At 40.2% G+C, this 27,478-nt stretch overlaps 1 protein-coding gene across 2 annotated transcripts in view; it reads right to left on the bottom strand.

Moving 5' to 3' along the window:
* PWD (chloroplastidic phosphoglucan, water dikinase (ATGWD3)) overlaps positions 1–27,478 on the bottom strand; it is a 327,315-nt gene that overhangs the window by 240,774 nt on the left and 59,063 nt on the right. The window lies entirely within an intron of this gene.

Here is a 27,478-nt window from a genome sequence, read left to right as displayed (position 1 = left end):
GAGGGTGTAGATGGAGGTGGCGACAGCAAAGGAACAAGACTCGGACCTCGAGCACTGCTACTAGATGGTGGAGATGGAGGTGGCATGGCTGCTGCAGCTGCTTCATCTTCATCCCTTATAAGTTCCTCTTCTAGTTCTTCAAAATGTACAATGCCATCCTCCCAATTGTCATCCTCTGGATGATTGTCCCAGATTTTATATGTGGGATCCTCATAAGCCCGATCACAGTAATGACTCAACAACCTCAAGTTGTAGTGCACATAACCAAGCATTCTACTCAGTTTTCATTGAGTCTGTTTCTTTTCACATTATGTATGTAGTTGTAGGTGCTCCAACACCTCTCTGCAGAAGAAGTATTTACAACCTGTGAAAGAACTTTTTTTGCCAATTTTGGCAAAAGTCCGTGGCCGCCATATGTTTCCCACCATGTGAGAGAATCAAATCTATCTCTGTCGTCCATTGCATGGAAGTTACCATACAAACCAGTGCCACTGAAGTATTTGCCTATTTCAAGGCGCACAGCTGCACATTCCTCCCTGTCAGGTATCAACTTTTCTAATGCTTGCAAATATCCACTAGTTACCTCTGGATCTAAATGGGGTTTGGTCCTAATCCCACCCCCTGGTGCAGGTTGGCCCAACCAAGATGTAGAGTAGTATTTTGGCGTAAGGATATACGCCAAGCAATGTAGTGGAAGATTAAGTCTATTCCACCGTTTACACACACAATCATGAATTTGTTTGTACAAGTTGGGATCTCTGTTATGAACAATATCTTTTATTTGCCCCAACATGGTATCCATTTACTCATACACCTCGCCAATCACTGGTTTGTCTGTATCTGCAAACCGAATCATGTGATAAATGGGCTTGGTGAAATCCAATACTTGCCTCACACTTGTCCAAAACTGACCATCAAGAGCGGCCTCATCCACCAGTTCAAAACCTTCCCTGTCAGCTGCATTTGTAGCCCTTTCCTTTAATACCTGCCAATGTGGACTTGATACCATGCTAGCCAATGACTCTCTTACCTTCAAAAGGCACCTGAAGGTGAGGTAATAGCTACCAAATCTGGTCTTCGCAATCTTCAACAACTCCAATCTCGAGTGATTGCGGAAAAGGCCATGGGTATTGCTATGATTTGTAATAAATTTTATCATTTGTTTGCCTTTCTTGTACAAATCACCAATCCATTGGTATTGTGCATTTTTGTTCTTGACAACATCATGCATCAGAAGGTTCAATGTGTGAACCAAACATCTAGACCAAAATATGTTGGGGTATTTATCCTCAATAATTGCTCCCGCTGCCTTACAATTAGCAGCATTATCAGTGATGACTTGGATGACAATGTATGGCCCAATACGGTCAATTGTTTCAAGTAATGCTTCTACAATGTTGATAGCGGTCCTGAACTTGTCTGAGTAATCATGTGCAGTTAGAAAGATGGCACCACTAACAGACACAGCAAGAACATTTATCAATGGCTTGCCTTTTACATTTGTCCATCCATTAGATACAATGGACACCCCATGGTCAGTCCAAGAACTTGTCATTCTATTCAAAGAATGTGATATTTTTGCTTTTTCATGATCAAGTCCAACGGTTCTTGCCTTGTCATACCCAGGGCTCTTGTATCCTTTAGGCGCATCATTTATGGCAGAAACCATTTCGTGCCAATAAGGTGAGCGAAGAACATTGAATGGTATCCCACATGCATAGAGAAACCTGTAAACCTTTGAATCCACATCATTCCTACACCCCTCACCAAGGAAATCTGATATGGTTCTACGCCTTAAAGATGATGACCCTGTGCTTCCATATCCACTGCCTTGGGAGGATACTGAAGGAGTTCTTTGTGCTTGTGATTGTGAGCTTGGTTCAAAGAAACCCCTTGATTTTTTTATTTGTATTGGGCTTCCTCCTCTTCCCTTATGTATTTGGCTCTATCCGATGCTGACACCGCTAGACAAGTTTTGATTCCTATTTGTTTGTCTCCATCCCATGGCCTTTTCCCGCAGAGGTGTTTTCTGGCATGGGTGTATGAACCTGTGTAATCATTGTTGCAATGGGGGCAATGAAATTTAGTGGTTCCACCCCTCTCCCTGTTTCAACCTTGTTAACATATTTCCACAATGGGGTTTGGTCTTGTTTTGTTTTTCGAGAGTCATGTTCACCCTCCTCTAGCTCTTCCTCACCGGGGTTTTCATCAATTCGACTTTCTCCAGCTTCTTCATCCCCCTCTTCATTTTGGCCCCTCTGTTTCCTACTCTCCAGCACCATAATAACCATAAAAGGGACCAAGAAGAGGAAAATGCCAAGAAATATAGCCAGGTCCATGGTGTTTGATAATTGTAGGCTTTTGAATCTGCAAATTAATTTAATTTATTTAGATTAATTAATTTAATTTAGATTCATGATTTTTAAACTAAATAAAATTAATAAACTAGATTAAACTAACTAAATTACTACCTAACTAAATTAAACTAACTAAATTACTAAGTTACTTACCTCTTTGCAGGCTTGCTCCTTGCTCCTCGGTGCTTGCTCCTCGCTCTCCTCGCTCCTTTGCTCTTGCTCTCCAGCTCTAACTCAACTCATTCAAGTGATAATGAAATATTTTTAGCCCCATTGGGCTTTTAAAACATTTTTTTTTTAAATTTGATTTTTTTTTGGGTCCGCGGATTTTGTTTTCCGCCAGATCGCTCCCGGATCGAAAAATTATAATTCGGGAGCGATCGCTCCCGTGCTGTAATTTTCGCTCCGAGAGCGATGGGGGCAACGCTCCCGACAGCGATTCCTAAATTGGCAGGGAGCGAAAATTTTTTATTCGGGAGCGCGCTCCCGACCCACTCCCAAGCCGCTCCCGCCCGGAGCGCATATTGGGAGCGGGTTCGAAGGGGGGGGGGCGCTCCCCTGCAACATAGTTTATGCTTGTTTTTATTGGACATCTTGGGCTAGAAATGTTGCCTCAGAGGTTGACACGGCTAAAAGAAAGTTAAAAGCATATCATGGCCACAAGCAAGAAACAAAGAAAAAGAATAGTATAAAATGCAAAAGATGGTCGAGACGTTTAATATAGCACGTGGGCAAAAGCCAAAGATGAGTTCTATCGCTTACCATTATGGTCGTCAAATTGGTTCCTAGGGCTTATAAGTGCCCCCGCATCATTAAAGGAACCCATGCACGTCCCAACCCCTAATGGGCAATGCACTGCCCATACATAGCATGCTCTCATTTCTTGAAGCCACAAGCAGTAATATAAAGAAAAATCAAGAAAAGGAAAAAAGGCAAATAAAGAAGGGTGGAAAAGAGAAGGTCGAGGTAACTCATGTATCCACGATCACTCCCTCCTACATCTATACATCCAATATGTGGACATCCCTCATCATTTCCACCCTTGAACCCATGACAATTGGCCTTGAGACCCCTGTATCCCCATCCATTCATCATCATTCACATGAAACCTATCAATTGAAGGATGTACTAGGAACTTTTGTTTCCCCTTAGGGGTTGGGAACACCTGATAGGGTTGTTTATTAACCACTCGTACCTAGGGAGGTAACACTACTTCGAGATCAAAGCCCCAAATTTATAAGGGAAGTCCCCTATGAAGTCTCAATGTGCCCTTGATTAACAAGCTTAGTTCACTTAGATGCACTAATGAATTATTGTACCTAATGGTGAAGTTGCAATAATGGGCATTATGTGTAATTGGCAGGTGGTTTCATCATGGGTTGGGCAACTTCAATGGGGCCCAACTTCCAAGAGCACTGGAGGATCATATTGACACCCCTGAGTGAAGCGTTGAGAGCCATGGGACTCCCATCATGTGCAAAGCATCATTTCATGCCTGGGCACCTTCGGCACCCACAACACTATGCTCATTACCCCACATTATTCACGAGGTGATGCACTTGGACCAATGTGCCCCAATTGGCTTATCATTTACCACATGGTGTTGTAGTTGATCCAAGGCCCAAAGGAGGTTCATCTCCTTGAGACATGGGAGAGCAAGCACCATCGTCAAAGCCCTCAGTATTGGAGCATTACAGGCTATTCTATCATTAGGAGACCCATGCGACCAATTTTTGTTCCCCAAGCACAAATTGGGGCCCTGCATTATAAGTTACTTAGAGAGTCAGGGGCCATCCTCTAGTTCGAGATTTATGGTCCCTCTCACGCATTTTGGCACAAAGAGGACTCAATATGACCTTCCAATGGCCTTACATCAGCATGACATCATCATTTCAGCTAGCATTTGGATGGTTAACTCATATTTTTACAAAGCTACTTGGTCAGCTTGTGATCAAAGGATGTATCTTGCCTAGTTTCATAATGTTGTGGGGCTTCTAGGCTTAATTTGACTCAATAGATCATGTATAAATGGTTGAGAGCTCATTTGAACTACTCATCATCATCACACTTGGATTCTTTCTCTTGTAAAGAACTCACACTTGTTTCTTTGGCTATTAGAGACTCTTTGGATGCATTTCGATGTATGGAGATGGTTCAAACTTCTTTGGAGCTATTTCTTGAGTAATGGATGGATGGATATATTGCATGTCTTGTTGTAAGTGCCTAATGTTGATGAAACTTTTCTCTTGAATTTGTTTAATGTATGAATTGTGGCTCTAGAATATGCTAAATTTGTGCCCTAATTGTTGAAGATTGATTTTGGAAAGATGGAGTATTGCATATATTATCCAATGTATGGCATGTAATGAATGTTCCTAGTGGATTATTGTCTGTGAATTCTCCATGAAACTCCATTATCTCTTGAAGTAGGTAAATGTTTGAAATTGGTACCTAAGGCATTAATTTTAATTTTTGAGCCTCCTTAGGGACGTTTTATCTCATCTTGAACATCCTAAGATTCCATATGCCCAAGTCCTTGGTTGTCATCTCTACTTTTCATCCATAATTTTTCCTCTTAAAATTTGGTCCTTTAAGGCTAGGGTGAAAATCTAGGTCTTGCAGCGAAATTTTAGGGAGGTGATTTTTCGAAAATTCGAAGGCCTGAGCATCAAGCTTAGGGCCTAGGCTACCTATGCTCCAAGTTTGGTGGGAATCCACTCGGGTTTCATCCATAAAATCTCTTTTCCTAGTGTTGCTCCAAGAGGGAAACCCTAGGTTCTTTTCCCTCAACTTGAAGAGTTCCTTGAAGGCTATATGAGATCAGTACGTGTTGAAGTATATCATAAGAAGCCTTTTCTTTTGGGCCTTGACCTTGTAAATACCAATTACCATCGAAAAACCTCAAAACCCTATGTCTTGTGCCTTCTTTTCTAGGGATTTTCTTAGAGAGCGATTCGCTTTTTTCAAGCCTTGTACCTTTATTTAGCCTCTCTTTCAAATGAGTTCTAGCTTAATCACTTCATGCCCTGTACATAGCATATCTATTCTAAGTGATCTCCTTCTCACTAGGACTCCTCCCATCAATGAAAGTCCATAAAGAGCAAGGGACTTTGGTCGTGGTGAAAGTGGGTCACTGTCCTTTTTTTATCATTTAGTCTAGCTCTTTTCCCTATAGGTTTTCCCTCATTGACTTGCTAGATTGTGCGGTAACAAATACTTGATAACAAATTTGCACAAATACATACAAATAAGAGTTCACGAAAGATATTGCACATTTTTATATGGCATATGGAAAATGTAATTTCACAAATTTCATGCAAAAAGAAAGAAAATAGCATTAAACTTACACATTCAACCAAGCATCACTTCATCAATCCAAAGAAAGCCACTCCATGCAAAACATATCCTCCCCAAAACAATTTGCACTCTACTTAGCCATTGCGTCAATGAGAAAATAGAAATTCACTAATGTGAATTCTTTCAAGAGAGAAATGTTGAGTGTGTGTGACAATAATCCAAAGGAATTTGACTCCCATTTATTTATAGTCAAGTTTCGTTAATTTACAATTTACGTTTAGAAGTTTGCTTAAAGCATCCAACAAGTCTAATAGGTTACAAGCTTACCTAAAGATAGCTTGACAAATTGATAAATCATAATAAAATGACATATTTTCTCCACATGGAAAAAAATCTCTCCAAGATGATGTTATCCTCATTAAACAAACATCTCCATTAAGTGAAAAATTGGGTCCAAAAGTGTTCCTCGCTCCAAGATATCACACCAATGTGAATGGGTGCATCACCAAGCGACACCTCCTCATCCAAGACATCATAATCAAGAAGCTTTACATCACCTTCCTAAGTTGCATCGGTGACGTGGCAACACTAGGGCATGTTGTTGGCATCAAAAAGAGGTGTTCCAACCATCCCAAAGTGTCTCAAGTGATCACCATCCTTTTTTGGACTCTAGAACAAGGCAACACCTAACATGTAGGGCACATCTAGGTACTCGTTGGTTCAACGTTTTAGCATCCAATGGTGCAAAAGGGGCCATACATCAATGAGGAAGCTCCTCAAGGGCCAATGCTCATCTCTAGAGCGGCAACATTAGACTTGCAAGGTCACAAGTGACCTCATGATGTACTAGAAAGGTGTCAAGCCACCACTCAAGTGTTAATTTTAGGCATGTTCTATGCTTAGAGCAATTTACTTCAATTTTCACAGTTAGCTCAATATCTTTTCCAGATTAGCAATCACATCAGCATTAAAGTAAACTACAGATAGAACATAAACATAAATAGCAGAAGACAAGCCAAGACAAGAGGACACAAGATGTGGCGCTAGCCAGGGACAAATCCCAATGTGGGGAAACCCTTGATCAATTCTTCTTATATGTTCTTCAATAGTTCAGCAGAGAGAGAGAGATAGTACATTTACAACAGAAGTCAACACTTTGACTTATCTAGATAAGAGCATAGATCATCTCTAAGAAGATGATACATGAGATCAGTTGAAGACATGCTGCTTCCACTGATTCTCCAAGGTGACTCCTTCACCTATCGTTGTGCTGCATTTTGTCATCATGTTGCACCTCACCGCGCTGCACCATGTTGCACCCATCATCACTATGTTGCATCTCATCACGCTTCATTAATCATGACTGTACCCATCATTGTATTGCATTATGTGCCATTGTTGCACCATGTTGCCATACTGACCTATGTGTTGGTTGCATCTTGCTTGCTTGTTGTCCCTAGAATGCTTGTTGTCCTTAGCATGCTTGTTGTTGCATGCTAGTTGTCCCTTGCATGCTTGATGTATAAGCTGCTAAGTACCATACAACTGTCCCAGTGTTAGTTAGTTGTCCCTTGCATGCTGCTCCCCTTCGGCAGTTCTGACAGTTCCAGTTGTTCCCGGCGGCAGTTCCGGTTGTTCCCGGTAGTTCCGGCGATTCCAGCTGTTCCCGACAGTTCCGGTTGTTCCCAGTAGTTCCGGCGATTCCAGTTGTTCCCGACAGTTCCGGTAATTCCGGCAGTTCCGACAATTCCGACTGTTCCGGCAGTTCCGGCTTCTACCCTCTACGTCAGCTTTCCAGCAGTTCCGACAGTGCCGACAATTCTCGACAGTTCCGACAGTGCCGACAATTCTCGACAGTTCCGACAATTCTCGACAATTCCGGCAATTCCCGACAGTTCCGGCTATTCCCAGCAGTTCCAGCGTTTCCTTGCAGTTTCGACTATTCCCAGCAATCTCGGCAGTTCTGGCTTTTCCCGATAGTTCCGACAGTTCTCGGAAGTTCTGGCAATTCCGACTGTTCCCAACAATTTCAGCTTCTGCCCTCTGCGTCAGCTTTCCCGCCAGTTCCGGCAGTTCCGGCTATTCCCAACAAATCGGGCAATTCCTAGCAGTTCTGGCTATCCCCGACAGTTCCAACAGTTTCGGCTATTCCCGGCAATTCCAACTATTCCCGGAAATTCCTGGCAATTCCGACTGTTACCGGTAGTTGCAACTTCTGCCCTCTGCGTCAGCTTTCCCGCCTGTTCCGGCAATTCTGGCTGTTCCAATAGTTCCCGGCAATTCCGGCTATTCTCGGCAATTCCGGCAATTCCGACTTCTGCCCTCTGGATTAGGGCAGCGTTATCCCTTCGAATCTCTCCTCCTACTAAAACCCAAAGACAAGTAGAGAGGAAGATATCCCAAGTGTGTTGAAATGACTTGAAGGCCACCCCTATTTATACTAAAACGTTGAGCACAAGTGGGGTTTATTTGGTTGTTGGCCGACCTTGACGAATTGTCCCATAACACAAATAAATTCATATCTCCATGAATACTTATCGGAATCGGATAATCTTTAGATCAATGCTACACCTCTCAATGAGAGGGATCCAAGAAAAATATCAGCTTCCATTAATAAGATGACCCACATGGAGTTTGGCCCTAGTTGTCAATTTTAACATCAAGGGACATCCAACGCATCTATGAGAAATCCCCTGAAACATAACCTCAAGATCAAGAGAAATCAACGTCACTAGGTAAAGAAACCATTAAAGTATCATAGTGAACCATATTCAACACTAGGGGCAAAAAAAATTCTCACAAGCCTTGCCTTCGAATGTATTTCTAGTTGATGATTTGCAAGAAAGTTACCACACTTGTTACGGATGATTATACAATTTGCCCTATTAGATGCTTCTAGGAAAATGGGGAAGGATAGTTACTAGGTAGGTCCATCAATCCATAGGTGCATGTGATAAATGAGTTCATGGAATGGGAAAGACTTTAGGGAAGATGCCACTATCTTGGTGCCCAGCCTCCCAAAGTGTCTCAAGTGATCACCCTCTGTAAGATACCCCTTTGGAGTACTTTAGAATTCCCTTTCAAATTTCTGAGTTTGGTCTGAGTTTTCAGTGTGTCATTTCGTCAAACAATTTTTGTATGTCGCTGGAAAATACATTAGGGCAACGTTTAATTCACTTTTCTTACATTACATTTACTTGTGATATTATATTCTTATTGTTCTTGATTATGTTTATGTTCTTATTATCAAATAAATGCCAAAACAATAAAGATAACAACCATAGAAAAATGAACACAAGATATAGGCTCCAAGCCATGGCAAATCCCCTCAAAGCGGAAAACCCATAAAGAACTTCTCTTCTTATAGAATCAACTTCAAAGGAGAATTCCAAGACCAAATCCTAAACCAACGCTTCCACCAAGAACCAAGCCAACCAACCTTCCTCCTTCAATGCAAACGAAGCATAATAGCCTTTACATCTCATCAACAAAGTCTACAACGCCTTCCTAAAGTTTTCATATGTTGAGAAATCGAAAGGGCTAGTGATGTTTATGATTTCTCTATCTAGATAACTGCTTGTGAAGTAATTTTTGTTCTTTAGACAATTCAAACAAGATCTTTTATATGTTAGAGATTATTAACTTCATCAACCAGCTACCATGCATAATAAACAAAAGAACAATAACACAAGATATAGGCAGCAACCAGGGCAAAACCTCTCCAAACCTGAGAGGAAAACCCACGTAATTCTTCTTATAGTTTCTTCTCTTGACAAAATTTCCAAGATCAATACAAAGACCCTTGAAATCAAGTGACTCCAAGATCAAGGCTAGAATCTCTTCTTACTGCTGCAACATGGATCTGAACTCCTACCAACCATGAAGGATTTTGCTTCCTTCTCCCTTCCTCTCCTTCTTCCAAACTTCTCTTGCTTAAGTTAGTTCATTGGCCGAGAAGATCACTTCAATACATGCATTCAACACGGGTGATCCGATCCCTTCAATTGACTGTCTAGAAACCCTTATTGGAATCCTGAAGATACTGTAGGTTCTCCACATGTAAGTGAACAATTTGCTCTTATAATCCTTCTCTTACTTCGCTATGATAGTGGCTCCTTCCTAGCCCAATTTCGGAACCTGTTTGCATCTGGAATCAACCCCTATTACAGAAATATTCTAGGACTGTATCACAGCCCTAACAAGGAACAGATTCTCCGCACATGTGACAAAATCATGGCCTTTCTAGCTTTGCTAGATCCTCAATCTGGAAGTTTTATTCTTTAAACGTATTTGCCCTTCAAGTAGACTTGAGATCAAATACTATACTTCGTGGTGATGGCTTGTATGATGATGCCCTATCCTCACACAACAATCCCTGTGGTTAAGGACAGCAGAACAATCCTTGTGCTTCTCGACCTGCGGCTTCTTGAATAGACCCTTTCCTCACACTGTTGTTAGGCTCCTTCGCATAGGAAGCAGATCCTTCCTTTACCCTTCTTCACATAGACATATACCCAATCCAAGTGTGTGTCCAAATGCATGAGGAGGGTGTCTATTTATAGTGTATAAGGCCTCCATGACCCATTCCTTAGCCGACTTGAAGCCGACATGATACTTCAACTATAAATATATTTTATGCCGAAAAATACATTGATCCTATTGTATGTGTTTGGAAGGATCATTTAGTAGCCCTTTTGATCTTCCCTTTCAAGGAGACTTTGCCACATGATTTTGCCATTGATCTTGGAGTCATACTTGTACATTTCAAGTGTAAACATTAATGACACAACCTATTACCTAGAGCTCATAATGAGAGCTACAAAGACAAATACATTTTTGATCATTAAACCCATTATTCAAATTTACAAAATACTTTGCTAGATACAATTTACATCATTTGTATTGACTTGTGTCATTATGAAGACCGAACCTAGTTACACTTTCTTCAACATCATACCTGTTGCATGACCAAAAACCTAGCCCTCTTGCACATGCGAGCTGCTACAGAGAGAATACAAATTTCTTAACAGAATAGAGCTCGACTCTTTCTTCACTAGGCTCTTCTAGCCTTCCTAAGACTTTTGCATGTCTCCTTCAATTGCGGATCAAAACCAAGAGATGCTTGCTTATTTTTTTATTTTTTTAAATGAGGTCGGAGCTCTTCTTTTTATAGCCTTTCCAAAAGGCTCCATTAGCCCTCTTCATGTTGACTTCTTCCTAGTTAGTTGACTTGGTCTTGGGAGCCTTCTAGACACTTCCAAATACAAAATATTTTTTTTAATACAAATGCCCAGAAGAGTCTTTTACATTATGACAAGGACACTTTGACACATGTAAACACTACGAGACCTAATGACAAATATTTTATGCATGTAACCCATGCTTTTACAAAAAATAATTTTTTCTTCTATTCTTACATCATTTTCTTTCTCCATTTGATAAAACACATGAGTCAAATGACAATTATGAAGACCAAAACTAGTTACATTTTCCAACACTTCTTCTTAACTAGGGAGGTGTTCATAATTGTCCAACCAGTACAAGGACAGTACTCCCTTTGAAAAGTTCTCATAAGAAGAGTTGGATTGGTAAGCCATTTGTAAGCATCAACATCATGATCAACCAAAATTGTCTATGAGGCCTAACTAGACAAGCTCAACATTATTTGAGAGTATTATGTTGGGAGGCTTTACATGTGATACAGCTCTACCTCTAAGGTACATACCCCATCCGGATGTTCACCGGGTATGTCCTTGACTATTATTATCTTGGATTTCCAGACCTAAATCCTCATAGAATATCGGTCCTCCAACCACTCTTATCTTGGACACTTGTCCTATCCTCAAAGAGTGTCAATCCCTTTCCTTTCTTGGATATTCTATCCTCAAAGAAACCACAAATGTTTATCCAATTCCCCACCATTCTCTCTCCAAGGCCTTCACTTAGACTTATGGTTGTTAGTCATGGTCAAGTGCATGACACATGAAGAAGAAAATGCTTACGTGATGTTCAACATCACTCCCTCTCTCCCAAAGAGGATATCCCTATTCTCCTTTTAATCAGAGAATAGATCCATGCTCCTATCAAGGAGACTCCTTTACTCCCTCTCGAATTCAAAGGAGATTCCTAACTTCCTTTTCTACCTGAGAAGTCATACAAGCTTTCCATCTTGCTTCCATCAGAGTATCAACTACATGTTCTTAATAGTTGAATAGCTCCTTCCTTCCTTCACATCTCATTATATCGAACTTGCCTCCTTTCTAGTTATCATGGAGCCATCTTCCTCCTTAATCTGTGGCAAGTTCCAGGTCATCAGTTTTGCACATCACTTTCATCTTGTCATCATCAATGAAGGTATTATATTAAGTCTTCCCAAACTTCAAGTTGATTATAGCTTTCTCATGAAAGTGATCTCCTTTGACCTTCATGTTCTCTTCTTGCACTACTACCTTTCAATCCCAAGATGAGAACATCTTTTATAGTTGCCAAGTATCAGATATTGAGCTTCCCTCAACATTCTCCATAAAGTTGAACTTGCCTCAACTGTCATCATGCATTCCTGCAGCATCTTGCCAAGTAGAAAAACAATATGTTAACTAGATAACCAACAAAAATATTAACATCAGAGTTACCTCATCATGGCAACTTTCTCATCATCAGCATACTCATGGTCCATCTCCACTCAAATCTTCCTTCTTGCATCATAGTGCCCAAGGATTGAACTTGATTACCAAGTTACCATTTGCTTCCGGAGATTGTACTAGATGTTCATCATTAATAAATATATCCTAATGAGAAAGTCTTAGCATTTTATTCACTCTAGAGTAGGTCAAATTTATCTTCTTAGGCATCATATAGCCAACTAAAAGATTCACTATGCATATGACCAACCTTTCTTATAGGATTATATGAATCCTACCCAAAGGTTCCTTTAAACATGCATTCTTAATCTTTCACACAATCATCTAGTTATTTGTATCCTACAATGAGCTAGCAACTTGACCAAATGCATTCCTTCATCCATTTCAAAGTATTGTTTCCATACAATATGGAATATATACTAATCCTTCTCATAATGCTTTCTCCAAGAACCTCCATAATGATGGTTCTTATAGGATCTTGAGAATCCACCTTAGCAAAATGACTTCCTCTATCATAATGTTAGACAATTTATGGATGAACACTTATGCAGGATGGTCCCCAAGCATTTCATTCTTCAAGGACTAGATGATTTCTTTCAAGCAATTTAAACAAGTAGACTTTAAATATGCTACTATTACATGCTGCTATCTATGATGCCATACTTAGTCAAGATTCTTCTAGAAAATACAATGATGCATGCTTACTCCTTTGAACTTGTCAACATCCATTCCTTCAAGGTCCTTACAGTTCCCTCCTTCCATCATGCTCATCATCTCCAAGGAGTCATCATCAAGCACGATAGTTTCTTTGCTTCTTTCCTCCTTCTCATCTTGCTTTTACTTTGCAATCTTTAACAGCAAGTACAAGCAAGCAAAATATACAAATACAAGAGCATAAAGTTTAATTTTTCAATCTAGGGTTTCCATGGTTTTCTTAGAGGGTAGACTCCTAGGGTTCTCAAATACAAACCCTAAATTCCTTGATCTTTCCCTTGGAAACATCAGCCCTAGGGTTTTGATATTATACTCTAGATTTCATCCAATTCCACCCTCGCTAGGTTTTACCAAGTCTTAGATTCTTTTTGCAAACCCTAGATGTCAAAAGCTAGGGTTCCTATGAGGGAACGAATAGATTAGGGTTAGGTTTTTCACTTAACTAGGGTTTTCTTATCCAAGACCTATTTAGGGTTTACAGTCCCTAGAAACCAAAAATCTTCAACAAGGTGAAGCCTCCAAACCGTAGATTATTTTATCATTCAAAACATGCAGCAATACCCTAATGCATTTGACCCTTTATCCATAAAAAAATATGCATACCTTACAAATTGTTGTGCATAACTTCTGAAGTGTGGTTACTCGTTAGGGCACACCTGTTGCCCACGTCATCCCTCCATCTATGGTCAAACCTTCAGAAATCAACGACTTCCTCTTTACAAGCCTATGCAACTCGCTACCCTAGCAAACACTTACAACACCTTGTTTAGGCCTATTCGGCCCTCCCAACAATTACCACAGGAGCTCGACCTTGTCTTCATAGATCTTTGTACCTCTCGATCTTCTCTTTGAGAAAATCAATTTCAATGTTATCATAGATCTGCCCATAACAGCCTTCTTCAACATATGAGATGACTGCTTCTATAATCACCTCAGAACTCATGAACTTCTTGCACAAGAATTTGGACTAGTTCTAGAGGTTCATACTCACTGTAATAGCTTTCCAAAACTAGGCTAGGATCCTTCTACCAACTTTGGTCTTTCATTCTAACACTTATTCACCATGGAGGACAAACAACATACTTCTTTTAGCAATTCAAACCAACTCTGATCTGAGCATGGTACTCTAAGGATTTCGGCCTTCTATTAGGGCACCTATACCTTCTATAGGTTTGCCCTAACTAGGCCATATTAGATCTCCAAAATCACGCACAACCTTTAGCCTTTTTTTCTTTGTGTTATACTCCAGGAACGCTTGGCCTAGAATGAGTCTCTTACTATGTACCTCGGACCTTTTGAAAAGAGCTTATCCAGCTCTTCTAGATAACTCAAAAATTTCAAATTCCAAGCCTAGGAGTGTGGCCTTCTCAACAGTTGTTGTAACCACAGATTAGCACCCAAACTAGGTCTCGACAGCTCCTAAAATAGTATAGATGACTGCGGCCTTGCTCTTTGAAGGTTTTCTACACAGAAAGGTGCCCAAATCAGCATTTCAAACTTCGCCTTTCTCCTCTTGGTCCAACACAAATCAAAAACCTCAGTAAGATGCTAAGACGTCTTTCTTCCTTGCTTGATTTGCTTCCTCCAAGTATGCAGTTGTTTTAGATTGTATTCCCTAATGATGTATGCACTTATGGTGGTTTATTTGGCCTTCAAGGCATTCACAAACAGTGTCTTCTTTTTGGCTTTTAGAGCATTGCAAAACTCCTCCTATGATCTTGCAGCCGCCTATACTCTTGAGCTTAGCTTTGATCCCATGTTGGAAAATCCATTAGGGCAGCATTTAATTCACTTTGTTTTACATGGCATTTACTTGTAATTATTGTTCTTGATTATGCTTATGTTCTTATCATCAAATAAATGCCAAAACAATAAAGATAACAGCCATTCAAAAATGAACACAAGATATAGGCTCCAAGCCAGAGAAAAACCCCTCCAAGGGGAAAACCCATAAAGAACTTCTCTTCTTATAGAATCAACTTCAAAGGAGACTGCCAAGACCAAATCCTAGACCAATGCTGCCACCAAGAACCAAGCCAATCGCCCTTCCTCCTTCAATGCAAATGAAGCAAAATAGCATTTACATCTCATCAACAAAGTCCGCAACACCTTCCTAAAGTTTGCAAACCTATTGCATGACCAAAAACCTAGCCCTCTCGCATGTGTGAGCTACTACAAAGATAATACAGATTTCTAAATAGAATAGAGCTTGAATCCTTCTTCGTTAGGCTCTTCTAGCCTTCCAAAGACTTTCACATGTCTCCTTCAATCGCAGATCAAACCCAAGGGGTGATTTTTTTTTAAATGAGGTCAAAGCTCTTATTTTATAGCCTTTCCAAGAGGCTATGTTAGCCTTCTCTAGGTCGAATTCTTCCTAGCTAACTGACTTGATCTTGGGAGCGTTCTAAACACTTCCAAATACAAAATAATTTTTTTAATACAAATGCCCAAAAGGATCTTTTACATTATGTTAGGATACATTGACTCATGTAAACCCTAGGAGACCTAATGACAAATATTGAGCATGAAACCATGCTTTTACAAAACAAAAACAAAAAATTTTGTTCATACATCATTTTATTTCTCCATTTGATAGATACACGAGTCAAATGACAATTATGAAGACTGAAACGAGTTACATTTTCCAACATATGTTTGGTTGTAGGTGCATTTTTAGGTTGCTTATTTAATGTAACACACATAGTACCAAAATAAATTCCCAAGGAAACACTTCAAATAAGCATTATATCATTCAATTATCACTTAGAAATTGTACATACCATTATTATGAGTAAACAAGAGATATATATTTCAGATTTATGACTGATATGAAGATTGTGATATACAATAAATGGAACAAGGAACCTAAATATGCCTCAGCCAAGAGTTAGCAGTGAGTTCCTTCAGCAAAGAGAATGAGTCCAAAACAAGATAAGTATCCTTCTTTCAAGCAACCATATGACCCCTTCAATGAGCAACCAATCCCATGAAATGACTATGTATTTATATCATTTCGTTTAGCCAGCAAATCAGGGAAAACTCGTGGTCTCTTCAGCAGATATAGACTCAACACTTTGATGACAAACTAAGCCATTGTACTGTGACTTTTTCCAACAAACCCACCAAGAATTTGAGGGTGAAATCAACCCTTCTACCTTTTTCACTCTCGACGAACAAAAAAGGGCATACCCAGCCAGCAAGAAGAGATAACTCGACCCCTCTTTAACAGTAAACTCAGCCCAAAAATGTATGAATGCCCACAGCCAACTTCGACAAGAAAACTCGGCCCTCTTTTAACAGTGACTCGGCCCCCAAAACAATGCAATATTCGGCCCCTTGATATGATAAAATTCAGCCATGAGTTTGTGGTGGAACTGGGCCAACGTGGAGGAGAAACTCAACCTCTGCTAGGATATGAACACAGCCTCCAATATTGTCAGAAATCTAGCTTGCAAAGAGATATTATAGAATATTCAACAGCATAATATAAAATCAACCAATAACATTTACTCCTCGATGCTACTGTCTTTATCTTCTCGAACAATGAAGCCCAATGACGAAATTTGAGTGATTCTGCTCTCAAACCAGCTAAGGTGTATAGTTTCAACACCAAAACTAGAAACCAAGGTAAGGGTTTCCAAAAACCCTAGTCTCTTTCTCAAGAGCTCTCCAAATTTCTTTTTCTGAAGTGAGCAAACGCAAGAATGAGGAGAGACTCCTCATTTTCCCTCTTTTATAATTCGTTTGCCACTTTTTCCACCTTTTTACCCTTTTATTTTAATAAAATCACTTTAGTAGGTTTTCTCACTTCATAATTTAGAAGTGATTTTTCATTCGCCTAGGACCCTTATCCCTTTTCACCACTTTACCTTTTGTAATGTTTTCTCCTAGGCAAATTGTGTTCCCTTGATTAATTTATCTCATCCTAGCCTATGGAAACCTTATTAGGCTAGCGGGTCCCCTCCTTATGTCTCCTAACCAGATGGGGACATTACACCCTCCTCTTCTAAACTTTGGAACTAGGCAACACCAAACAAATAGGTACAAGGCCATCTTGGGGGCATCCTAGGTCCTTTGGGGCACATCATCAATCCGACCAATAGCTTGACTTCTTGGCTCAACGTTTTAACATCTGGTGGTGTGGAATGCGCCATATATGTGTGAGGTGGCTCATTAAGGGCCAACACTAATCTATGGAGGGGCAACGTTGGGCTTGCAAGTTCACAAGTGCTCTCAAGTTGAGCTAGACCTCCTCTTCAATGTACTAAAAAATGTTGAATTTTCTACAATAATGTATAGTAGAAATTGATTTTTTGACCTAATAATTACTTCCTAATGATTTCCAATTGTCATATGCTACTTATATCATTAAGCAATTATACATAGAAAATATCAACAATAATGCAATGAAGGCAGTAGGAACATAAAGTGATAGCCAAGAACAATAGAGATAGCAAATTTACCCTGGAAAAACCCAACCTTGGGAAAATCCTAGCAACTTTTCTTCTAGGATAAATTTGTTCTTAAGCAATATTTACAAGTCCAAGAATATTCTAGAAATATGTGCCAAAATCCAAGTCCAAGATACTAGTCAAACTTGGTCAAATACTAGCTAGTCAATGTTAGTCAAACCTCCAAAGCACAAAGAATTCAACACTAGTCAACGTTGGTCAATGATCAAAAATTCGGCCTGAGGTCAAGTTCAGACTTGCGATCAACTTTGGTCAACTATAGTTCATTGTTCTTCAATTTTGTGGTCAAATTCTTAATTCTCTGTCGTCAAACTTGGACAGAATCTCAATCAAAGTCAGTTTGATTCTTGGTCACAATCAGCACAGTAAGCAGGTCAAAAGTCAGTCAAATGTTGTCTTCTATGCTTTGATCAAACTTCAAATCTCCTTCTCTTGACATCACAAATGTGGATCGGAAATAAAAGAGATATGTGTTGCTCTAAATTGGTTCAAATGAAGAGGTCAACTTGTGTTTTTATACTTGTTAAATGGGTGACTTTTGACCAAGGGTCACATGCTTTCATGGTGGGGCTGACTTGACCATTTGGGGCCTCCAAGAATCCCAAAAATACAAATTATAATTTCTCACTTTCATAGTTTTTCTTGGCCAACTTGGAAGGCCTTTTGGCATGCGGGAATACCTGTGATGCTACACAAAAATCAACAAAGAGGTGTCAAGCCACTCCTTAACGGACATCCATTGCATCTATGAGAAACCACCTGAAACGTAACCTCAAGATCAAGTGAGCTCAACATCATTAGTTAAAGAAACCATTAGCATATCATAGAGAACCATATTCAATGCTACAAACACAAAAATACTTCTCATGAGCCTTGTTTTCAAATGTCTTTTGTGCAGGTTATCACACTTGTGTTAGGGATTATTATACAATTATCCCTATTAGCCTCTTCTAGCCCCAAGGGGAAGGATAGTTGCTAGATAGGCCATCAATTCATAGGTGCATATGATAAATGAGTACACGGAATGGTTAAAACTTATGACTTTTGAGGAAGATGCCGTTGTCATGATGCCAGCTAAAAAAGGTCCAACATCTTGAGTGTAATGATGATAAGAGGGAGCAAACGCAGAGGCTTGAGCTATAACTTTCCTCCACCTACTTTTTCCACCCGTCTAGTGCGCCTTTTACTTCAAAGATTTTTTTTGTTTCTTGCATAGCTTGGGTAACCATCTTGCTTGAAACTTGTTCAATACTCCTTAAAGATGTAGTGTTTAATTACTCATCGGGGTTGGGCCAATTATGACTTCCTTCAATTTATAGATTGCATGATATACTTAGGAACTGGGTGATGGCTAATGGGGGGATTAGAGCTTAGGCTAGGCTTTTGACCACATTCTTATTATTATACTTGGACATCTTTTGCAATTTTTTCATTTTCTTTTAGTTGTGGCCATATATTATTTTATCATTCTTTCAGTTGCATCAACCTCCTAAGACCATGTTTTTGGACCCTGACTTCAGGATGTGGATAAAGGGTGTCAGTACCGATGACAAATGACAACCAACCCAAAGAATGGAAGTAGATACAAGGATAGATGGAAAGTGGCAAGCATGGATTACTTTGGGCATGCTACATCAATTAGTGCCTCCTATTATTGTCCCTCTTGAACAGTGGAAAGAAAAGGCCTCATGGGAGGTCACACTAGATTAGGGACAAAGGATAACCTCCTAGGTGACATGTGGGAACAAGGGTACAATCAAGAGCGGTCAATTATTGTTAAATTATGGTATGTTCTATGCTTAGAGCAATTTACTTCAATTTCTTCTTATTAGCCCAATGTCAATTCTCAGTATAACAATCACATTAACATATAAGTAAAATGTTGATAGAACATAAATAAAATCGACAGAAGACGAGCCAAGACAAGAGACACAAGATGTGTCAGCTAGCCAGGGAAAAACCCCAATGCGGGGAAACTGTAACAAATAAAATATATATAAATAATGTCAAATAATTGTAAACAATAATAATCATAAATAATGATTAGTTAAACTAGTAATTAGATTGAAGAGGCATGTCTAAATGAAACATGACCCTTCATGAAGATACACTTGCTTGATATGTAAGCAAGCCTCTCATTCTCATTGTAAATCATTCTTATCATTCTTATTCTTATTCATTTTAATATAATATTTGTATCTTTATGGATGTTTTGATATTCCAAGTCTTTTGGAGTAATTAATCTATCGAAGGAACTTTGTTCGCTTCATTTGGTATCAGAGCAATTCGGTCCTCTAGGTTGTTTGACCTGTGCACAAAGCTCGTTCTCCAATCCAAGTCTTTGGCTATCAAAATTCGTCAACCTTGTTGCCGTATGATTGAAGCATTTGGCTCAATATTTGGGAGTTTCTCATTTTCTCCGTTTTTCTAGGCCTTTGGCCATTAAAATTAAAATTAAAAGAAAATTCACTAGTTGACCTTTGGCCATCAATAAAAAAATTAATTAATTAATTAATCAATCAAACAAAAAAAAAGCAAATAAATTAAAAGAGGAGAAAAAAAAAAAAAAATTAAATCACCTGGTAGAAGCCCGTGGTTTTAGAAATAACCCATGGTAATTGCCCATGGTATTTTAAAAGTAAAACAAAACAAAAAAGGAATACTTTTTACATGGAGAACATTTTAACAGAGGTTTGAAAAAACAACCCATGGTAATAGCCCATGGTATTTTAACATCGTGACCGTGTCATATGAAAAGACGTGACCTTTATAATTATTAAGTGGGGTGACATTAAAAAGTTATCAAGGGAGTAATTAAGTATATAAAAAAGGGACCAATTTATTATTAAAAAAAAAATAATAAGTGAAACTATTATTATTTTAAGATAATAAAGTTATTTTGAAAAGGGGTCTTAATATAAAGAAATACATACATATATAGAGGGCAACAACATAAAAGAGTATTTTTTTTTAAAAGGGTATTCAAGTTTTTAACAATCCACATTAAGGGAGAATATTGGAAATATATATATAAAAAAAGGAAGATAAAAGAAGTGAAAAAAATGGAATTTCTAAGTAATGAACAAAAATAATTCCAAAGAGAGGTAAAACACGAAATCACAATATTTAAGCGACAATATGCTGAATTTGTGGATATGCATCACAAAGAAATAATGGAAAGGACGAAGAAAATTCTCGTCTCAAGGACCACCTCGAAAGATTACTTGTGCAAGTGAAGAAGACTAAGGTCACAAAGAAAGAACTCAAGAAGCACTTATCAGAACAAGAAGATGAAACTTTGCGTTTAAAGAACCTTAATAAAAATTTATTAGAACAAATCAACGATCTAAAAGATGAAAATCTTAAAATTCAAAACACTGAAAATAAGGTTGATAAATCAAAAATCAAAGAACTTTTACGACTGAAAAAACATAATCAAAGTCTACTCACTCAAATGAAGAAACTGAAGGATGATAAAAAAGCATTAAAAGATAAGTTGGAACAATTCACTAAGAAGATCATATCAGTGTGTATCGACGAAGATGACTATTCCAAGACAGAAGGACATTCGACGCTGAAAAAAAAGATCAAGCCTTTTTCATCGACAAGCTTTGAGGACAAAGCTTTTTGAGGAAGAAGGCAATGTAGCGAATAAAATATATATAAATAATGTAAAATAATTGTAAACAATAATAATCATAAATAATGATTAGTTAAACTAGTAATTAGGTTGAAGAGGCATGTCTAAATGAAACATGACTCTTCATGAAGAGACGCTTGATATATAAGCAAGCCTCTCGTTCTCATTGGAAATCATTCTTATCATTCTTATTCTTATTCATTTTAATATAATATTTGTATCCTTATGGATGTTTTGATATTCCAAGTCTTTTGGAGTAATTAATCTATTGAAGGAACTTTGTTTGCTTCAGAAAACCTTTGATTAATTCTTCTCTATTCTTCAATAATTCAGCAGAGAGATAGAGATAGTACAATATCACAAATTTGTGATTTATAACAGCAGCAACATAAATCAAATCAGCAAGGTCAAAGTTGGTCAAACAACTCACCAACGACCTTAAGATATCCTAGGAGAACTCGGCCTCCAACAAGTATGTGCAGCCCAAAACAAGCCAAGTAAGAGGGAGAAATCAGCAATGAAAGCTACAGCAACCTGCAGCCAACCCTAACCAGTGAATGTTGTCCCAAATCAGCCCTCCAAAAGTCAATGCAGCACTTCATCTAGCATAGGAGAGGCTGCCCATGTAAAGCCGCAGTCAAAGAGGGTAAGACACTAGTCAAAGCATGCTGAAATTTGGTACCGAAGGACAGGTGGTTCCCTAAGGCTTTGATCTTTGGCCTAGGGAAAAGTGTCCAAAAGAATTTAACTCTTCTCCTAAAGTGACTTTATAATTTTTATAAAGTCAAATCTAATTTAAAAGTGACTTTAAGTGATAAAGTTACTAAAATCTAATTTTAAAGTGACTTTAATAAAGTCAATGTAAAATTAGAAAGAAAAAGTGACTTTGGAAATAAATGACTAAGTGGGTCTTTATTAAAGTGGGGTGAATTAAAAAATAGAAAGTGAGATTTAAATGAGCATTTAATCTCAGCCCTAGATCTCAATCTATTTCAGCCATTGGATTTAGGGATTCCCCAAAAGTCACTTAGGGTTAGATTAAAGGAGGGAAAGGAGGAAAAGGTCATTCATTCTTTCATGAGCAGATTGAGAGAAGGAGAGCAAGAGAGCAAGGGAGATTTCTGGACAGAGAGGAGAATGAGGCAGCATCTTGGCACACATTCCAAGGCAGCATTTCAGCAAGTCCGTACAGCTGAGTTAGCACACAGTGAAAGGCAGGTTTTGGGCACGATTTTCTAGAAAGGCCGTACAGTGTTTTTGGTTCAGATTCCAAGGAGGTCGTACAGCAAGTTAGCACAGAAATCGAGCGAAAAAACTGAAGTTTGCTGGCACATTTTTCGAGGGACGCCATACAACAAGTGGTTGTACCTTGGCATGCTTTTCTAGGCAGAAATCCGTACAGTCGTACTGCTGTTTTCTGCATAGAAATCGAGAAAAACTGTACAGCAGCATTTATGGCAGTATGCACGCTTTTCTAGGCAGTCCGTACAGCAGCATTTAAGGCTGAAATTTGGGCACAAAAATCGAAGAGGCCGTATAGCATTTATTGTTGTTCTGTTTTGCTGTTTGCAAGTTTTTCCAGTTGGTTGTGAGGCACAGAAAACGAGATAAATTGTAAAAGTTTGCTTGCTGATTTTTTGCTGAATATTTCTCTTACTGTAAAAGCATTTTCAGAAATAAGAAGGAGCTTTCGAACTAGTTTTCCCCAAGAGTTGTAGGGGGTTTTTCCAGGGTCACCTTGACCAAAAATCACTGTGTTTAAATGAGTTAAATGGCTGTTTGTATGTGCTGATATTTATTTCTGCATTTTCCAACATTCTGTTATATTTACAGAATTTGTGTTTTCAGCAAAAAAAAAATTCCTGTTGTTGAATGTATGGATATGGGAAAGGGCATTTAACTATTTTGGAGAAATAAGGTGAAACTGAAAACCGGGGTGGGAAATGAGAAATTTCTACATGGTATCAGAGCTTGAGTGCTGAAGTGCAGTTTGGGACAGCAAGGAGGAAAATTACAGCCTGTTGATTTTTCACTCAGAAAATTCCAGCAAGCTGATTTTTCACAAACAGCAGTTTTATCTTTACTACAGCAGTGCTATTTTTCAGTTTTAGGACAGCAGGATGTCATTGGGATTGAGGGTGGAGGATAGGTTGGATGGGCATACCAATTACAGCGTTTGGAAGGAGAGAATGCAGAGTATCTTTGAGGAGGCAGAAGTCTGGGACATTATGGTGCATACCACACAGAACCCTGTTGTTGTGCCTACTGATGCTACTCAGTTGGCTGCTTATAATAGAAAGAACAACAAGGGTAAGACACTGATTCTAGATGGAGTCAAAGACCATTGCATTCCTCATGTGAAAGGAAAGAGAAATGCCCATGAGATGTGGACAGCATTGTCCAATCTCTACCAAAGTACCAATGAGAACCGGAAAATGGTCTTGAAGGAGAAGCTGAAGACCATTAATATGGGTAATGATAGTGCAGCTGGATATCTCACAAAGATTACTAATGTGAGAGACGAGTTGGCAGCAGTTGAAGAGATCATTCCACCCACTGAGTTGGTGCGGATTGCAATGAATGGCCTCCCCCGTTCATGGATGAACTTTGTTGATGGGGTTTGTGCACATGAGACCCTTCCCACATGGGAGAGGTTTTGGGATGATTGCATTCAGACAGAGATCAGGAAAGGTCAGCTTGGGGCAACCAAGCCAATTGAGCAGGATGAGGATGTAGCACTGTTGGCAAGAGGCAAGAAAGGCAAAGAGAAGAAGCAGGCTTCCACAAGCAATGGTGGGGGCAAAGGCAAAGGTAAAGGTAAACAGGGTAACACACAAAAGGACTATTCCAAGGTGAAGTGTTGGAATTGTCAAAAGATGGGACACTATGCAATTGTGTGTCCGGAGAAGAAGAAGAAAAAGGGGTAGAACCAGAGCTTGGCAGCTTCAACAGAGGTTGAGGACTTTGCAGATCGTTTTGACCGAGAGTTTGGGTTCACTGCATGTGAGTCCTCTAGTGCAAGATCACCTGCCACACAGGTTCAGAGGGAGAATGCTTTTCCCTCGATTAACAGAGCATCTTCAGGTATCTGGTATGTGGGCAGTGGGGCTTCACATCACATGACAGGAGTCTGTGAGTACTTCTCTGAGCTTTCAGAGAGTGGCACTGATATAGAGGTAGTACTCAGTGATGACAAAGTTGTTAGAGCAGTCGGTGTGGGGATACTGACATTTCAGAGGGATTCCAAACCTCCCTTGAAGGTGTCAGACGTTCTTTATGTGCCAGGGATGAGGAAGAACCTCATATCTGTCTCAGCTTTAGAGGACAGAGGATATGAGGTACTATTCAGAGGAGGACAGGTGTTGATGTATCCCAGGGGCACTCCAGCTAATTCATCTAGAGTGATAGGTGTACGCCATGCAAAGGTGTACAAGTTTGCATTCCAGCCCCTTTTGGCATTGAGCAGTAGTACTGACAGCAGAGCTAGCAGTTCTGAGTTGTGTGAGATTTGGCACCGCAGGATGGGGCATATGTATCATGGAGCCTTGAGGACCTTGCAGGAGATCACTACAAGTGTGCCAAATTTCAGTACTGATCACTTTGATACTTGCAGAGGATGTGCAATGGGCAAGTTTTCCAAATCCCCTTTTCCCAGCAGTGACAGCAGCGCGACTGGGATACTTGATTTGATTCATTCCGATGTGAGCGGTCGGATGTCTCATGTTTACTTGAGTGGATATGAGTACTATGCTTTATTCATTGATGATCACTCCAGGAGGACCTGGATTTATTTCTTGAAGACCAAGAGTGAGGTCTTCAAGCGGTTTCAGGAGTTTAGAGCTCTTGTGGAGACACAGACAGGTCGGAAGATCAAGTCCTTGAAGTCGGACAATGGAGGAGAGTACACCCATGGAGAGTTTGTTGACTATTGTACGGAGGCAGGGATTAGGAGGGAGTTCACTGTTCCTTACAACCCCTAGCAGAACAGGGTTGCGGAGAGGAAGAACAGATCCATCGAAGGGGCTGCCAAAGCAATGTTACATGATCAGGGGTTGCCATTGTTCTCGTGGGCAGAGGCCTGCAACACGACTGTTTATTTGCAGAACAAGAATCTGCAACGTGCCTTGGGGCACATGATTCCGGAGGAGGCTTTTTCTGGGAAGAAGCCTGATATTGGTCATCTTCGTATCTTTGGGTGCATTACATACCCAGGGAGAAGAGGACCAAACTAGAGCCCACCGCAAAGAAGGGTATCTTTGTGGGCTACAGTGAGACCTCAAAGGCCTTTCGGATTTACATTCTTGCACAGAGGAAAGTTGTTGTCAGGCGGGATGTGAAGTTCGAGGAGGACAGGGCCTTTAGGAGGTCACGGGAGTTAGAGTATCTGGATCAGCCAGACCCTCAGCAGTAGTTGAGTCAGTCGCAGGGATCCAGTGGGCAGGGATCAGGAGGATCCGGAGGTACATCTATGAGGATGTCAGGTCCGTCTGTGAGCAGTGGCTCGCCGAGCCAGAGGGGTGGTGCTCCGGGTAGCATGCAGAGCAATCCACAAAGTAGTTCACTAGGGAGTCCACTGATGGACAGTTCACACGGTACCTCAGCTTCTACAGGTTCAGGTGCAGGCAGGAGGACAGCAGACAGACAGTCAGGAGTTCAGGGTCCTGATGATGATGAAGAGGAGTTTCATTCTCCAATGGGAGAAGTACGCTCAGGGAAGAGGAAGCCCAAGTGCCTTCAGGACACCTTAAGAGATGCCACATCTGTTGTTGAGCCTAAGAGGCCGGTCAGAGAAAGTAGACCACCTGAGAAGTTTTGTAGCTATATGGCAATGGCTACTAGCATCCTTGACTCTGAGCCTTCTAGCTATGAGGAGGCAGCTGGCCAGCAGGTCTGGAGAGAGGCCATGCAGGAGGAGTATTCTTCTATCATGAAGAATAATGTTTGGGAGGTGGTGCCAAGGCCTGAGGGCAAATCCGTGGTTACTTCCAGATGGCTTTACAAGGTAAAGCATGCTACAGATGGCAGCATTGAGAAATTCAAAGCAAGGTTTGTGGCTAGAGGGTTCTCCCAGGTAGAGGAAGTTGATTATGAGGAGACCTTCACTCTCGTGGCTCGATATACTTCGATCCGCTCCATTATATCGATAGCAGCAGAGATGGGTTGGAAGATCCACCAGATGGATGTGAAGACTGCATTTCTCAATGGCTTCATACAGGAGGAGGTGTACATTGAGCAGCCACAGGGCTTTGAGGTGCATGGGAAGGAATCCCATGTGTGCAGACTAAAGAAGGCCCTTTATGGCCTGAAGCAAGCTCTCAGAGCTTTGTACTCCAGGATAGATACATACTTGCAGGGGATGGGTTTCACAAAGAGTGAGGCAGATCCGAACCTTTACTATATTGTGATAAGTGAGGAGCCTTTCATTTTGGTGTTGTATGTGGATGACTTGGTCATTACAGGTGCAGAGAGACTCATAGAGCACTGCAAGAGAGATCTTGCGGCGAAGTTTGAGATGAAGGACATCGGCTTGATGCATTACTTTTTGGGTTTGGAGGTGTGGCAGGAGGAGGGGCATTTCTTCCTGGGGCAGGGGAAGTACATTGTGGACATCCTTGGCAGATTCCACATGGAGGATAGTAAACCCATGTTGAAACCGATGATCACCAACTGGAAGAAGCTTCATGCTTCGGATTCCGAGTTGGTGGATCCCACATTGTACAGGCAGCTGATTGGTTCCTTGATGTATTTGGTCAACCCTAGACCAGATATTTGTTTTGCAGTCAACACAATGAGTCAGTTTACGTGTGAGCCTAGGAAGGTTCACTAGGTGGCTGCAAAACACATTTTGCGATACTTGCAGGGGACAGTGGATTATGGTCTGGACTACAGGCAGGGGGATGGAGTGAGATTGGCAGGTTATACTGATTCTGATTGGGCAAGTTGTGCTTCTGATAGGAATAGTACTTCAGGGTGCTGTTTTGGGTTGGGTTCGGCAGTGTCATGGTTCAGCCGGAAGCAGAAGTCAGTAGCATTGAGTTTAGCGGAATATGGCAGCCAGTCTAGCTAGTTGTGAGGCCATCTGGCTTCACAAGATGTTGTTTGGCTTATTTGGTCAGCCGTTGAGACCTTCAGTGATTTACTGTGATAATCAGAGTTGCATTAAACTCACGGAGAATCCAGTATTTCATGACAGGTCAAAGCATATCGGGATCAAATATCATTTCATCAGAGACTATGTTCAGAAGGGAGCTGTGAAGCTTGAGTATATTCCCACTGATGAGCAGGTTGCAGATATTCTTACCAAAGCCTTACCACGGAGCAAGCATGTCTACTTTAGAGACAAGATGGGTGTGGTGA

The sequence above is a fragment of the Pinus tabuliformis genome, chromosome 8, assembly GCF_031772625.1.
Source record: "Pinus tabuliformis cultivar Carrire ecotype Pingquan chromosome 8, CPIR1, whole genome shotgun sequence".
In the NCBI taxonomy this organism is placed as follows: Eukaryota; Viridiplantae; Streptophyta; class Pinopsida; order Pinales; family Pinaceae; genus Pinus; species Pinus tabuliformis.
This window is presented reverse-complemented; position numbering and strand designations above follow the sequence as displayed.